The 15,870-nt window shown below is 45.3% G+C and overlaps 1 pseudogene; it reads left to right on the top strand.

Moving 5' to 3' along the window:
- The first annotated feature begins 587 nt into the window (after positions 1–587).
- On the top strand, positions 588–733 carry LOC116869582 (annotated as a pseudogene).
- Positions 734–15,870: the final 15,137 nt, after the last annotated feature.

Here is a 15,870-nt window from a genome sequence, read left to right as displayed (position 1 = left end):
GCATGGAATGTCTTTCCATTTATTTGTGTTGTCTTCAGTCTCTTTCACTGATGTTTTATAGTTTTCAGAGTACAGGTATTTCACCTCCTTAGTTAAGTTTATTCCTGGGTATCTTATTATTTTTGGTGTAATTATAAATGGGATTGTTTTCTTAATTTCTCTTTTTGCTACTTCATTATTAGTGTATAGAAATGCAATAGATTTCTGTATATTGATTTTGTATCCTACCACCTCACTGAATTTATTTATCAGTTCTAATAGCTTTTTTTTGGTGGAGCCTTTAGGGTTTTCTATGTATAATATCATGTCATGTGCAGTAGCGAAAGTTTTACTTCTTCCTTGCCAAATTGAATAACTTTTATTTATTTTTCTTTTCTGATTGCTGTGGCTAGGATTTCCAATACTATGTTGAATAAAAGTGATGAGAGTAGACATCTTGTCCTGTTCCTGACCTTAAGGGGAAATCTCTCAATTTTTCACCACTGAGTATTATGTTACTGTATGTTCTTCATATATGGCCTTTATTATGTTGAAGTATGTTTCCTCTAAATCTACTTTGCTGAGGGGTTTTATCATGAATGGATGTCATCACTTCTCGGCCTTTTGGCTAAGATCAAGGGTAGTACCATGAATGGATGTTGTACTTTGTCAAGTCCTTTTTATGCATCTATTAAAACAATCATTTGATTTTTATCCTTTCTCTTTTTAATGTGGTGTATCAGGTTGACTGATTTGTGAATATTGAACCACCTTTGCATGCTGGAAGTAGATCCCACTTAATTGTGGTGAATGGTTTTTTAATATATTGCTGGATTTAGTCTGCTAATATTTTACTCATGATTTTTGTATCTATGTTCATCAGAGATATTGGCCTGCAGTAATTTTGTATGTATGTGTGTATGTGTGTGTGTCTTTATCTAGCTTTTGTATCAAGGTAATGCTTGTCTCATAGAATGAATTTTGAAGCTTTCTTTCTTATTCTATTTTTTGGAATAGTTTGAGAAGAATAGGAATTAGCTTTTCTTTAAATGTTTGGTAGAATTCACTCGTGAAACTCTCTAGTCCTGGGCTTCTGTTTATTGGGAGTTTTTTGCTTACTGATAAATTTCATTGCTAACAGTTGGTCTGTTCAAATGTTCTATTTATTCCTGATTCGGTTTTGAAAGGTTATATGTTTCTAGGAATTTATTCATTTTTTCCAGGTTGTCTAAATTTTTGGTATATAATTTTTCCTAATATTCTCTTATAATTGCATTTTATAATTGATTATATAATTGTATATTGTAATTATTATTTTTTCTCTTTCATTTTTTATTTTATTTATTTGAGTCCTCTCTATTTCTCTCTCTCTCTCTCAGTGAATCTGACCAACTTTGTTGATCTTTTCAAAGGGCCAGCTCCTGGTTTCATTGATCTGTTTTATTGTTTTTATAAACTTCTATTTCATTTATTTCTGTTCTAATCTTTATTAATTCCTTCCTTCTACTGGTTTTGAGTTTTGTTTGTTCTGCTTTTTCTAGATCCTTTAGGTGAAGGTTAGGTTTTTTATTTGAGATTTTTCTTGCTTCTTGAGGTAGGCCTGGATTGCTATAAACTTCCTTCTTAAAATAGCTTTTGCTGCATTCCAAAGATTTTGGACCATTGTTTTTTGTTTTCATCTGTCTCCATGTATTTTTTTTTTAATTTCTTCTTTGATTTCTTGGTTGATCCACTCACTGTTCAATAGCATGCCAGTTAACCTCCATGTATTTGTTTTCATTAAGTTTTAATTTTAATTTTTTTTCATTTGTAGAAGTTGTATTTGGAACTTTTCCAAATCTGTTTGGTCTTCCTTTAATGTTCCTTGTTTCCAATGTGTGTTTTTCAGTTTGGTCTTTTTTCTTTTTTTTTTTTAAGCATTTAAAGCATTGGTATGCTAAAAAAAAATTGCAATCATACTTATTTCATATTTGTATTTGTATAGATAATTCCAGCATTTGAACTCTTGTGCATCTATTTCTGTGTCTGTTGTTTCTCATTTACAGTGCGTCTGTATTCTTATTGTTCCTTTTTATTGAAAGTGGTGCATCTTCTTTGGGATTTTAATTGCAAAAATTCTTTAAGGTCTGAGGTAAAGTTCGGGTCCTCTGAGGAATATTTACATTTGTTCTTGCAATCTGTACTGCTTGCAGTCTCAGGTTACTTTAAGAAATTATTGGCTTGAATTTGGGGGGGAGGTTGATGTGTTTATTGTTTAGAACTCACAAGTAATATGATGTGGGGCTTCAGACTGCATGAAGGACAGCTCTGCTTCCAGATTCTCAGTGATGACATTATTTTCCCTTTTTTTTTTTTTTTTTTTTTTTTTTTTTTGTGCTCAGCACCCATGTTCCTGCAACTCGCTGGTGGTTAATAGCTATTTCTGGTTCACCTTTTCACTGGGATTATAGAACTTTGGGGTCTTGTGTTTATGGAGGAGGTGTCTGGAGTCCTTGAATGGCCCCTTATCTTTGTGCTCTGTGATTCCCTGTACTCTGTGAGACCAGATCAGAAAGTCAAGTTCATCCGGTTCAGTAAGTGGCCTCAGAGCATCAGCCGGCTACAGTGCCCCCGTTACCATGATGTGAGTCCCTTCTTTCTCTTAGTATTTTGGCCCAAGAATCTTCTTACTTTCCTGCCAGCTGATAAAGGCATTTAGGAAGCCATATTTCCCAGGCATTTTTAGGTTTATCCCATGGGAGGGTCAGTCCACCAATTGTCAGGAATGCAACGCCTACTGCCTAACCTCCTATTACGCAGACATCTTAAAAATCACCATCGAGGGGTGCCTGGGTGGCTCAGTGGGTTAAAGCCTCTGCCTTCAGCTCAGGTCATGATCCCAGGATCCTGGAATCGAGCCCCGCATCGGGCTCTCTGCTCGGCAGAGAGACTGCTTCCTCCTCTCTTTCTGCCTACTTGTGATCTCTGTCTGTCAAATAAATAAATAAAATCTTTAAAAAAAAAAAAATCACCATCGAATTTTCTGCTGCAGCGTAACAAGGTTGTAACTGTTATAGGTATCAGAGGGGATTCAAACAAAAGCTATGTTGCCAATATAGTGCAAAAGAGATTCAGCTTCTGCCATTGTCTCTGCTGCTTTTCAAACATTAAAAATATGCTCACAGGCTGTCTATCCCACTCGCCTCTGTCAAGCTGGTCTCCCCAAATGCTTGGGTTGCTTTAAGAAAATGTTTTGTTTTGTGTTTTGTATTGTTTTGTTTTCATTTAGACTTTTGTTATGGATGTCTCCTTTTAAACACACTATGGAGAAAGAATTTGTCCTCTGGATACTTTCTTCGCTTTGGGGGCTTTATTTATTTGTTAATTTTTGATTAATTTTGTAAACGCCCCCATGGATACTGGAAAACAGAAGCAGACTCTTGGGCATATGTGAATTTTTGTGTGTGTGGGTTTAATCCTGGTAGTTAATCTTTGCTTAATTTTGACTGCTTGATCTGCAAAGACACAGCCGTGCATTAAGCTCTCCCCACTGCTTTCCCTGTCTCCCCAGAGACACATTCTCTGGCCTTTACCGCCCTCCTTACCTTGTCATAAAACCGTAAAGTAATGCCAGCTTCCTGGCCCTTGTGATTTCGGGCTGAGGGCTAGCAGGTGTGAGCCATCTTCTCTCTGACCCCGGGGAAGCAGTCCACACACCGTGGCTCTGTACCAGTCTTGCGCTCAGAGGCCTGGATGGTAAGCAGTCCCCAGCCTCTCTCTTTGGGACCCGGCCTCCACTGGGAAGACACCTAGGCTTCTGCCTCGTTCCCATGTCTAGGCTGAGCGGGGCAGACCCAGCACGCAGGTGTGGAAGCCAGGCTCTGAGAAGCATCTCCCCCGAGTCAAGAGCAATGGGCAGGACACATTTTTAGGAGAGACTTCAAGGAGCCTGAGCGTTGGATGAGCTCCACTCAGGTAGGCTCAGACCATGCCAGCATCACCAACTCTGGCTCCTAGAGTACAGGTTTCGACTCCTCCTTCAGGCCCCAGAAGGTAACTCAAACTCTTACCTCATTTCTGGTAAGACAGTGGAGACAATAGGTACTTCCCAAAGAATTCGACCATGAGGCTTAAGGAAATGAAAGAAGAAAATGCTGTACACCACCAAGCTTATAGAATCTCTGTATTTCAGTTTCTGGAAGGTTCTGTTCCTCACCCTACTCGAGAGTTCCATATACAGATGACTTCATGTTATTTGAGATGGGCTCCTTCTTTCCAATCCCAACAAAAAGCCAGCGTGAGGGGAAAGGGGTCAGGTTTTTTGGATGGACGGCTTTCTGTCTCCCAGCCCTCAGGAGCCGGGTTGTACGGGGAAGGGTAGGGGCCCTGGAAGGGCAGGACTAAAGCAAGAGGTCTTTCCATACAACTGTTCCTCTTTCCTCTCTCAAACACAGATAGGTCACCTCCTTCCAGGTCAGCCCTTGTTTCCTTCTAGGAGCTCACATTTAAGTGAGGGAGATGGCTGCATGCAATTACCTTATTGTTAATTATATTAATTAACTGAATACAATTAACTAACTTCAATATCTCCAGACCACCTCCCAGATCCTGCATTGTGTTTGAGCGAAGAAACAACAGTCTGACTTTCCAAAGCACACACACAAAAAGTCATTTGCATTTTTATTGAAAATGAAATTTTTCATGGTGCCAGAAAGATTACATTTAAGCGACCAAATGTCGCCAATGCCACCCCATCCTCTTCCTCCCTCTGGACAGGCCCTCTTCCCATGCTGACATCTACCCAGTTAACCTTCTCCCTCCGCTTCTTCCACTACCCAGATCTCTATCACGAAAGTCCTGGGCTTCTGGTGGGCAAATGGACACCAGGTCTTGGCAGGCTGCCAGAGCAGGCAGGCGGGACAACTGCTGCTGTTTGTGTCTCCCGCAGTACAGCGGGACAGGTGCAGCAGTGGTGGCAGTCTTCCCTCTTAACACTTTCTTCTGTCCGTCCCCAAGCACTACTGCTCCCTAGGGTCTGTTCCGGGTCTACCCATCTTAACTCAATTCATACCTCTTCCTGGACAACCTCACTTGCTCCCCGGCCTTCTACTGGCACGGACATGCGGATGACTTCCCAAATCCCTGTTTCCCCAGGAATTCAGCTGCTGAGTGCCTAGATTCTTCCAACAGGTAAACACCTCCCAGGGGGAACCTGGAGCTTAAGAGGGACCCATGGTCAACTACCACGCTCTCTTTAGGACAGCAAAACCAGGACTTTAGGACTTTTATAAGTAGGTTATCAGTGGTGTAGCTTGGAACTCACCCCGTGTCTTGTTTGCTTTTTATGGTCTCTCCTCCCTCCCTGGCAAGTTCTGGCCCGCATGGGGGAAGGGTGGACAATGAATAGACTTTTTGTGTTTCAGACCAGATTGGGCATCTCCAAAGTATTTATATGTCGTTTCCAGGCCCATCACAGGATTTGGTTGGATTTCCTAAGAGACAGAATCCCTGGATTAATTGGGTCATGTGTCCCCTCACTGTGGCCATAGACTAAGACATATCTTGGTCTAGGCCTAGGACTACAGCCCACCCATGAACCAATCATGGTGGAACTGATTGCAATTACAGTAGTTGGTTTATATCAGTCAATACATACTCTTAGAGCTCACCCAGACCACAAGGCTATCCCACCGAGAAAGAGAAAGAGAGGCTCAGTGACACATGAGGAAGCAACCAGTGTCCTCTGCAAACTTCCTCCTGAGCAACAGCTAGCAAACGCTTTCTGTACATGATCCATAGTAAGAAATACACTTAACGCTGTGACCCAGTACCCACCCCCACCAGACCCCACAGCACTGTATCAGAGCTTGCACAAACCAGTATCTACCCTTTGCTTGCTGCTGGAAATGCCTGCTGATACTGTGTAGTTCCGGCTTCTTGACCAGGTACCACTCAATTCTATCTCCTTAGTTTTTAAAAACCCTGGTCCACATGCACTAGATGGGTTTCACAACTCCTTAGGGGGTCACAGTCCACAGTTTGAAAAATGCTGCCCTTACGATTTGCACGGACCACTTGCATTGTTTAAATGGTTGTTAAAATGGGTCATAAATTTTCCAGGAATGTAACAGGGAAGTGTGTAAGGAAGTGGAAGCTGAATTAATGGAGAGTACAAGGTCATGAAGCATAGAGGGCTGGTGCTTGCCACTTGTGACTCAGAAAACTGGCCTTGAGAGCAGAGAGTTTTGAGCTCCAAAGTGGGACTCCTGCTTCAAGCAGTAAGCAGTCTGCAGGATGGTCTCCTGAAACAGACCAGATCTGTGGCCACAGCGGGCTTCTCTGGAGGCAGGATGGGTATGCAATACAGCTGGGGGCACCAAGGTGTTTTGTTCCATGATTTTTGTCACCCGGAACCCAATTCCAACCTCTGACCAGCCTTCTTCGACCCCTTGGTGACTGGATTATAGCAAGTAGACAGGTGCTTTCTGATCACGCTAAGGCCAGGCTAGGCCAAGCCCCTATGGTACATGAGAGGTGTCTGTGTACAAGGCGGAGGCTGTGTGGGTACAGCGAGGATAAATGGGCCACGTACCCATTTACATAACATTAAATGACATACACAAGTAAAGAAGATATTCTTAAGGATTCATTAATATGATAAAATAATTCGAAATAGTAGTTTAGTAGATTGAGAGTCAGAGAGAGAGAGAGAGAGATAGGGAAAAGACAAAGAAGGGCCTTCAGCAGGGATGGTAAGACATTTATTTCCAAATCTAAGTGGTAGATACATGGCTGGTTGTTTTATTATTCATTAAATGTTAAAGATACTGTGTATGCACATGGACATACACAAACACACACCTATTGGCCTATATTACAAAAAATATAATAAGCCACAGGCCCTATGCTTGGTGAGCTCACAGACTCAAGCAGAAGACAGACATAATCACAACTAATATATTACACAACAACATCACAAGAAATATAAAGAAGGAATTCATTCGGGCTGTTTATAAGACCTTGGGTAAGTCATTTTATTTCTTGAAGCCTGGGGTTCTTCTGATGCGTTTGATACATACATGGATGGGTAGATACATAGAAAGCTAGCTAGATAGATGGATACACACATATACAATAGGTTTATTGTGAGACTCAATTGGTATATACTGCATGAGAAAATGTCTGACAAACTGTAAAACATGTGAGATAATATTATCACTCTGGGCATCTTTGCAACTGCTTATTTCTTCTGTGAATCTGCTATCCCACACAGTTTTGTGCTCAAGTGGCAGTCTGAAGGAAGCAGGTTGTAAGTGACTGTAAATTATTCTCGATCACACATATTTTGTGTCTAGCACAATGAGGGACAGAAATAAAGGCAGCACGGGCTACTACTGAATAGCTCGTGATTGCCAGAACGGGGACTTGGAGCTTCAGGGACGCCGGGGAGGACTAGTCTAGGGGGACCAGGACTTTGAACTTGTGGGCTACAGGGGGTTAGTGCAGAGAGGAGAGTACTGTGCCTCCCCTTCCCCAGGGGCTCTTCCAGTCCAGCTAGAAGACCCCCCACTGCCATTGTCACACCAAGGCCTGGCAGGTGCTGCTCGTCCTTCATGATCAGGCCGAAGCATGGACACAAATGCCTTCTCCTAGCTCCTCGGAGCCTGAGAAAGTGCAGGAGCACTCTGGTGCTTGCAGGGTAAGCCCTCTTTCTGGATTCCTGGGCCTGTCCTTGCCCCTCTGCCATAGGAGACACAGAGCACTGGCCAGACAGCAGTACAGCTCAATGGGCTCCTTGCTCAAGGTCCTGATTTCTGGCTCTTTGCCATCTCCATGTGAGGAGAACAAACCTCCAAACCTAGGAGGTTTGTTCTCAGGAATAAAGTGAGAATTCATGATCAAGACTTAGGAGTCTAGGTTCAAGTCTACTCCAGGCAAAAAGACTCCTGAACTTAGACTTCAAACACTGTCTCTCCTGGGATAGAGTATGTCCCAGAGATGAGGGGAGACCAAAGTCCCAGGATGGCTTTAGGTAGTTTTTCAGTCCAAGCCCCAGACAAACAGGTGACACATGTAAACGGGGTAATTTAAGGAGCATTTAATAAAAGGACTGTTTTCAAAGGGATGGTAGGCTACGGGGAAAGTGCGATGGTGAACGCAGAAGCCCACGGTGCTCCTTGAGGCACCGGTAACAGCAGCTGCTGTCACTAGCCCAGCTTGAACAATGGGTGCAGGGAGGAGGAGCTCTGGGCACATGGAGAGAGAGGCCCGCCCAGGATGCCACTTGACAATGGTGTTCTTTTCTATGGAGGGGTGCAGCCAGACCTTGGAGAGCCCAAAGACAGGAAACTTGGCAGAGAAATCCCCTGAATTCACACTCCTCCCTCCCTTCCCTCTCTAGCCAGTTGGCCTAACCTACCTGGGAGCCAAAGCACAAGAAAACCCAGTGCTGTGTTCCAGATGGATCAGGGTACAAGGCACAGAGCCAGGTGGGTCTGGAGGAGCAAGGGACCCACACAGCCTCATTGTGAAAGTGGGAGTCAGGTCAACGGGGGCCAGTCTGAGCAGCATGGCACAACAGTCAGGATGAGGGAACCCAGAAGGTATCAGAGATGACAAAAACACTGTCAAGGAGCCGATTCAGGAAGACCGCCTTTAGACCACAGGAATTCAGAGATCCAGAAGGCCTCTGGGAGGCCGGGGCATGTCCTTGATGGCTGAATTCAAGTGTCCCGTGTTTAAACAAGTACAGAGGCACAACTTTGCAGAGATATTTTTGGCATGCAAGAATTGAATTCATTTAGCAATTTCCCTTGGAGCAGCAGGTTGAAATTTCCCATCAACTGTCTTCAAGGACATTTAGAAGCAATGCTGTAGGAGACACTCCATTATTTACTTTATGAAACGGTCTTGAGTGACTTAGTAGCAAGATTCAGGTGCAACAGTGCAGAAGACCTGGTGTGAGACTTCACTTTGCCTCAAACTCACAAGGGACCTTTAAATCACTCTCTTCCCCTCTCTGGGCCCCAGTTTCCTCTTCTGCTGTGTGACAGGGTTGGCTGTGATCTGTAAGATATTTCCTGACTCTAGCACGTGACTTTCATAGAAACTATATGATCAAGAACAAGTCTTGACACTTGTTCTTGTCAAAAGACAAGAACTGGTCTTAGCAATGATTTTTTGGGATAGGAAGCCAGAAACTCAGGCAACAAAAGCAAAAGCAAACAAGTGGACCTACATTAAACGAAAAAGCTTCTGCAGCAAAGGAAACCATCAACACAAGGAAGGGGCACCCTACAGAAGAGAAGATATTTGCAAACCGTACATCTGATAAGGGGCTGCTATCCCAAATATATAAAGAATTCATACAGCTCAACAACAACAAACACACAAAAGAGAACGTTGATTTTAAGAATGGGCTAAGGACTGGAATGGACATTTTTCCCAAAGAAGACAACCACCACGGCCAAAGGTACATGAAAAAAGATGCTTGATATCACTCATCATGGGGGAAATGTATATCAAAACCACAGTGAGATATTACCTCACACCTGTTAGGATGACTGTTACCAAAATGACAAGAGATTACTAATATTGGAGAGGATGTGGGGAAGAGGGAACTCCTATATGCTATTGGTTGGAATGTAAATTAGTATAGTCATTATGTAAAATAGTATGGAGTTTCCTTGGAAAATTAAAACTAGAACTACCATATGATCCAGCAACCCCTCTCCTGGGTACGTATCCAAAGGGAATGAAATCAGTACCTTGAAGATCTATTTGTGCTCCCATGTTCCCATGTTCATTGCTGCATTATTCATAATAGCCAGAATATGGAAACAACCTACACACATACACACACACACGCGCGCGCGCGCGCTGGAATATTATTCAGCCTTAAAAAAGGAGATGATGCCATTTCTGACAACATGAATGAACCCAGAGGATGTTATGTTATGTGGAATAAGCCAGACACAGAAAGAAAAATCCTACACGATCTCACTCGTGTGTAGAATCTAAAAGAAGTCTAGAAGCAGAGCGTAGAAAGGTGATTACCGGAGGTGGGGAGGGCAAGGAAATGGGGAGATGTTGGGCAGGGGGTACAAAGTTGCACTTATGTGGTATGAATAAGTTCTAGAGATCTAATGTACAGGGTGGTAACTATAGTTAATAATACTGTATTGTAGGGACACCTGGGTGGCTCAGTCGGTTAAGCATCTGCCTTCTGCATGGGTCATGATCCCAGGCTCCTGGGATCGAGTCTCACATCCGGCTCATTGCTCAGTGGGAAGCCTGCTTCTCCCTCTGCCTGCCACTCCCCCTGCTTGTGCTCTCCCTCTCTCTGACAAATAAATAAATGAATAAAATCTTTTTTTTTAAGATTTTATTTTTATTTGACAGACACAGATCACAAGTAGGCAGAGAGGCAGGCAGAGATGGGGGGGGAAGCAGGCTTCCTGCTGAGCAGAGAGCCAGATGCGGGGCTTGGTCCCAGGACCTTGAGATCATGACCTGAGCTGAAGGCAGAGGCTTAACCCACTGAGCCACCCAGGTGCCCCATGAATAAAATCTTAAAAAAAAAATAATATTGTATTGTATACTGGTAATTTGCTGAGTAGATCTCAGGTGCTCGCACATAAATACACACAAATGGTAACAAATGGAGCGATGGATATGATAATTGGCTTAACTGTAGTAATCCTTTCACTATGTATATGTATGTCAAAATGTTGTACACTTTAAATATACACAGTTTTATTTTTTTAAAAAAGAGCCAGTCCTGACATACCAGCACAGCCAACTTGGCAGTCCCTCTGTGATTCCATTTTGTAAGCTACAAAATTGTTTCTTTGAAATCTCTTTAAAATTGCTCCATTTCTCTGATGCAGCAAGAAGGCAAGAGAAAATAATTGCTTTCCAGTGGACTCATGCCCACGAAAACAAACCCAAGTGTACTGCTGCTAAAAAGAATCCAGTCTGCCACACTTCCTATTTATTTGGCTTTGGAGAATTGGACAGAGCAGAACCGAGGAAGGCACGGTATACACCGCACTGAGTCATCCCCTGAAACGGATCCCACCCCCTCCCCCCGGGCTCCCGCGGGCTGCTGTGCGAGGGCAGGACCTCCTCTCACCGCTAACCCCTCGCTCGTACGGGTCTCCACGGAGGAAGCCGCAGAGCTCACTTCCTCACTACCATTCCCGCCCGCAACCTGCATATTTCTGGTGTAAGTTAGCAACGAAAACCACACCAGCCTGAGCGCGCACTCTCTCTTCGGTCCCCGGACTGCATTCAGTCCGATCTCCTGCTGTGTCTGCCTGCCTGGCTCCTTTTCCCGACTTTCTTTGCAGAAAGTGCAAAGGGGACCTTTGAGGGGGACCTCCCCTCCCTCAAAAATCTGCTGGGTTCTGGTGGGGCTGCCGGACGCAGGTTCCGGACACCTCCCCCCTTCCCCCCACCCCACCCCTCACCCCCCCGCTCCCGGGTGATGACGCAACCGAAGCCTGACCAATCACAGAACCTCGTCCCGCAGCCTGGAGACTGGGAGCAGAGACTGGGGGACGCTGGCAGGAGCGGCCGGTGGGACTCACATCGGGTTAAGTGCCCAGAGGAGAGAGCAGCGTTCTCACGGCCTCGGCCTCGCTGAGCTAAAGAACGGGTCAGGAGCTTCGGGTGGCCATGCTTCCTGTGCCCTATCCTCGCCAGGATGAAGCCATCCCACGTAAGAGAAAATGGGGCCCGAGCACACAGAAAAGTCAAGATGAGAGGTGCAGAGAAAGGCGTGGAGAGTCCAGGGTGGAAAAACTTGACAATATAATTTGTTTGCTTGGACGCAGTGATCCCAGTCCCAGGGCTCCCCGCCCGCCTCCCCCGCCCTCGGTACAAGCACCAGGAACTCTCCTTCTCTAGGTAAGCGAGGGTTAGCTGGATTTCTGTCCCACAACCAAAGAAGGGTGAATAATACAGCAACTGATCCGTGCACGAGGAGATTTGTAGGTAATAAGGTAAGAGACCCTAAAAGGGGGGACTGGCTCGGTTGAGGTGGTGCAGAGCCTCGGGGATTCCTCTTTGCCAGTGGGGGAGAAGTAGGCCTTACAGGCCTTGTGCTGTCAGCAGCCTTTCCAAGAATTCTCCACCAAAAGATGTCAGGATGCTAGAATGGGCCGTCTATGCACTACCGAAAAGGAAGCTTTCGTCAAAGTTGGGCTGTTTAAAAGTGGAAGGGATCAGCAGACAGATACAAGAGAAGGTCTTTCTCCTCACAGTGAGATGCCAAGGGTACAGAGAGTCGGGTGATCTTTTTCCTTGAAGAATTGCAAAAGCAGCAGTCTGGGGCTGGGAAGGAGAGTACGGGAATAAAGACAAAGCATCTTGTCTTGGAGCAGTATTGAATGCGGCACAGCCCAGGGCCTGAATGGACCTTCCTCGTCTCTTGGCTCTTCAAGCCAGCTCAGGCCTGGAAGCTGAGCCCCCAGGAAATGGACACTCCTCCAGGCCTGTGGCCAAGAGAAGACAGCCCTCCGCTAGGAGGTCTGGTTTGCTCAGTGGAATTCTTCCAAGTCCCGCAAGAGGCAGGACCAAGAGGAGGGTAGGGGAATTTGCTCCTGTGCCAGAGAAGTGAGTTTTTCTCGCCTCTGTCCGGAAGGATAGGGTGTAGGTAGTTGGCTGATGACAACCGGAACTGCTTCCCCTTCCATTTTTTAAAAATAGAATTTTCCAAATATACAGGGAGAGGGTTTGTGCATCATTTAGTCATAGATGGAAAGAGGATGAGTAGGTCTCTTCGGCTTCTCAATTATAACCTGGCCCAGTTGTTGCTTTTTCAGTTACTCAACACACATTTATTGAGCACCAACTAACTGCTGGATCTCTTAGATCATGGGGATACAACAAGGAAGAAAACAACCAACCAACCATGATTTATGACTTGGGGGAGTCATTCCCATACCAGGAAGTGGGGACACCATCCAGCCAACTGGCCAGGGCCAAATCCCAGGAATCCTTCTCCGACTATGGAGCCCTTTCAGGAGGCTCCTCCTAAACCCAGCCCAAATCTGCCCACTTCTCACTATGTCCTCGGCTTAGCCGGGGCCCAGGACGACATGGCGTCTTGGCTAAATCACTGCGACGGTTTTCCGAGCATGCCATTTGCCTCCAACGTTGCCCCCACCACCACCAAGTCCATTCAGCACACAGAAGTCACAGTGGTCTTTGCAAAACAAAAAATCAGTTCGTACACTGTCAAACCTAACAGATCTGCTGAGAGCAAACATCTAGATAGTTGTATCTATGTCAGTAATAAAATGAATGCTACCAGCAGGAGGTGAGTACGTGTTTGTGAGACTCACTTGGTGTATGTGAAGAGTCAATGCTGGTTTTGTGTTCTTTGACAGTGGAAAATATCATAATGATGCATTCAGTTGTATAATTTGCTTCTGCAAATTTATATATATATATATAAATATATATATAGTTTGTGTCCCTCTCCTGCTTAAAACCCTGCAGTCGCTTCTCAGAGCAACCACACATAAAATCCAAACGCCTTACCTTAGTGGGCAGGAGCCTAGGTGATCTGTGGCTTCCTCCCATCCTCCCTCGGCTGGTGCTGTCTTCCCCTTCACTGCCTCCTGCTTCGGCTCTACCAGCTTCTTTCTGCCCCTAATACATACCAACCGAGTTTGAATCTCAAGGCCTTTACCTTTACTGTTCTTCCTTCTTGGGATGATACCCTTCCCCCAGATCTTTGCAAGCCTGTCCCCTTTCCAATGTTCAAAGGTAACAGGATACTCAGTGGGGATTTTTATTGTCCAGGAATCCCAGCTAAAGCCCAGAGGTGAAGACAAAAAGGTTCTAAGCATCCACCATCTCAAGAGAGCTACCCCTTCCCCTCCACCCACCAGAGCCCCAGTTTCCCCTGGTGGGGTTTACTGAAAGGTGTCAGAATGTGCCTATCAGCTGTCCTCCAGGCCTCCTTTCTAATCTTCCTGAGATGACTGGGACTGAGAAAAGAAAGGTGGGCTAGAGCCAGAATCCTCTGCTTTGTGGGGAGAGCAATATTTGTAATGAGCGACAACCTTCCCCCTAAGCCAAATACTGGGGAGGTGTCGAGAAGTCAGCCATAGAGAGGGGGTCCCTGAGATACCTGCTGTTCCCAAGCTGATTATCATTTTCTAATCTGCCCTTAGACTTTTGTGAAAGGTAGGACGGCTGGCATTGTTTCCAGCTGGGAATGGGGCAGAAGGGAGGTACTTATACTCCTACTGCTGTCTGGCAAGAAAGGAAGAATTTGTGGTGGGGTGAAGTAGACACTAAGAAAGGTGGTTGGGCTTGGGTCCCCCAGAGGAGCTTACAGTTGGGTGTAGAGAGTTAAAAAAAAAATGGGCGCCTGGGTGGCTCAGTCATTAAGCGCCTTCGGCTCAGGTCCTGATCTCAGGGTCCTGCGATCAACAGGCTGCCTGCTCAGTGGATAGCCTGCTTCTCCCTTTCCCAATCCTCCTACTTGTTCTCCTCTCTTGCTGTATCTCCCTCTGTAAATAAACAAGTAAAAATCCTAAAAAAAAAAAAAAAGTCTATCCATTCTTTCTGATTCTAACACTGCTATTACATAAATATGGAATATTATATCTATCTTCCTCTCTATGTTTCATCTGATGAGTTTATCTTTTTGTCTGGGTTCTGAGGGGATCGCATTAATTCTTATGAATTTATCTGACAACTCACTAAGTCAGTTTTCAATAGTGTATATGCTGTAGTTCTATTTGATTTTGGGGCGCATACAATTATTTTATTTCCAAGGATTGTTTCTCGGTGTCCCAGTATTCTACTCCGTGCTTCTTCTGCGCTCTGTCTTTTCACTGAAATAAACACTTGAATTGTTTTAAAAATTACCTCCTGCTTTCTGTAATAATTCTTCTTCTTTGGCTCTGATCGATCTTCTGGTTCCATGTTGAGGTCACTTAATCTCCTCGGATGACTAACAGATGCTTGTCATTCTCTGGTATTTGTAAACAAGAAAGTCTGTAGTGAAAAGGAGGGATGGGTCTTCCGAGTGCTGCGAGCAGTCGCACAGGTCACTGGGAGCTTTCCTAGCTGCCCCCAGAGAACATTTGCCTCCAGCCCCTGCTGGCGTGGTCCTGCGGAAATCGGGGGCCGGACAGAGTCCCAGGCAGATGCTGCCTTTGTCCTGTTTGTCACATACCCGCTCATGCCAGGTGTCTGTCTCCCAAAAAGTTCTCGAGGTTTCTGCCTGGTTGGCGCTGTTCTTGAAATAAAACCCATGTGGCTTCCCTTTAGATGGAGCCTGATTTTGCAGGTTTTGCGGTGCCTGGCCCAGAGACCTCCAACCTGTCCTTGCAGAGTCTGCCCTAAGGGCTTGCTCTGGCAGCCTGAGCCCACTCTGCCTGGGCACAGCCGCTCAGAAGGACTGAAATTTAATGCACCCCTGCCTTCCAGTGATGGCTGGTGTATCACAACCACAGCTCCCCTGTCCCTTAGGTGGGAAATTCTGTGGTGTCTATTCATTGCATAAAGAGTCCCAGAGTTCCTGAGAGGAGACATGACCTGGTTATCCACAATGGTGACCGGATACCCCCTTTAGAGCTTGCCTTGCCTTCTCTGTCTCACTTCCCCACTTCCCTGTCGGGTGTGTCCTGGCACCACCTCCCACATAAACTGCTTGCAAATGAACGTTCATCAAAGGGGAAACGCAAATGACAGAGTGTGGCAGGCTCTTTAGAAAGCTCTGTCTCCTGGTATGGAGGAGGAACCGGAGGGGGAAGCCGGAGGCCAGGAGATCAGCCTGGAGGTGTGAGCAGCAGTCCCACAGAAGGTAAGAGAGGAGTCAAGACCTCACTGTGTCTCAAAGACCAACACCTACAGCAGAGCAGAACTGCCCTGAGATACTGGTTAAAT

Source organism: Lontra canadensis, unplaced genomic scaffold (assembly GCF_010015895.1).
Source record: "Lontra canadensis isolate GAN:19392208 unplaced genomic scaffold, GSC_riverotter_1.0 scaffold19, whole genome shotgun sequence".
NCBI lineage: Eukaryota > Metazoa > Chordata > Mammalia > Carnivora > Mustelidae > Lontra > Lontra canadensis.
The sequence above is the reverse complement of the archived record's forward strand: the minus strand, read 5'-3'. Positions and strand labels throughout refer to the sequence as shown.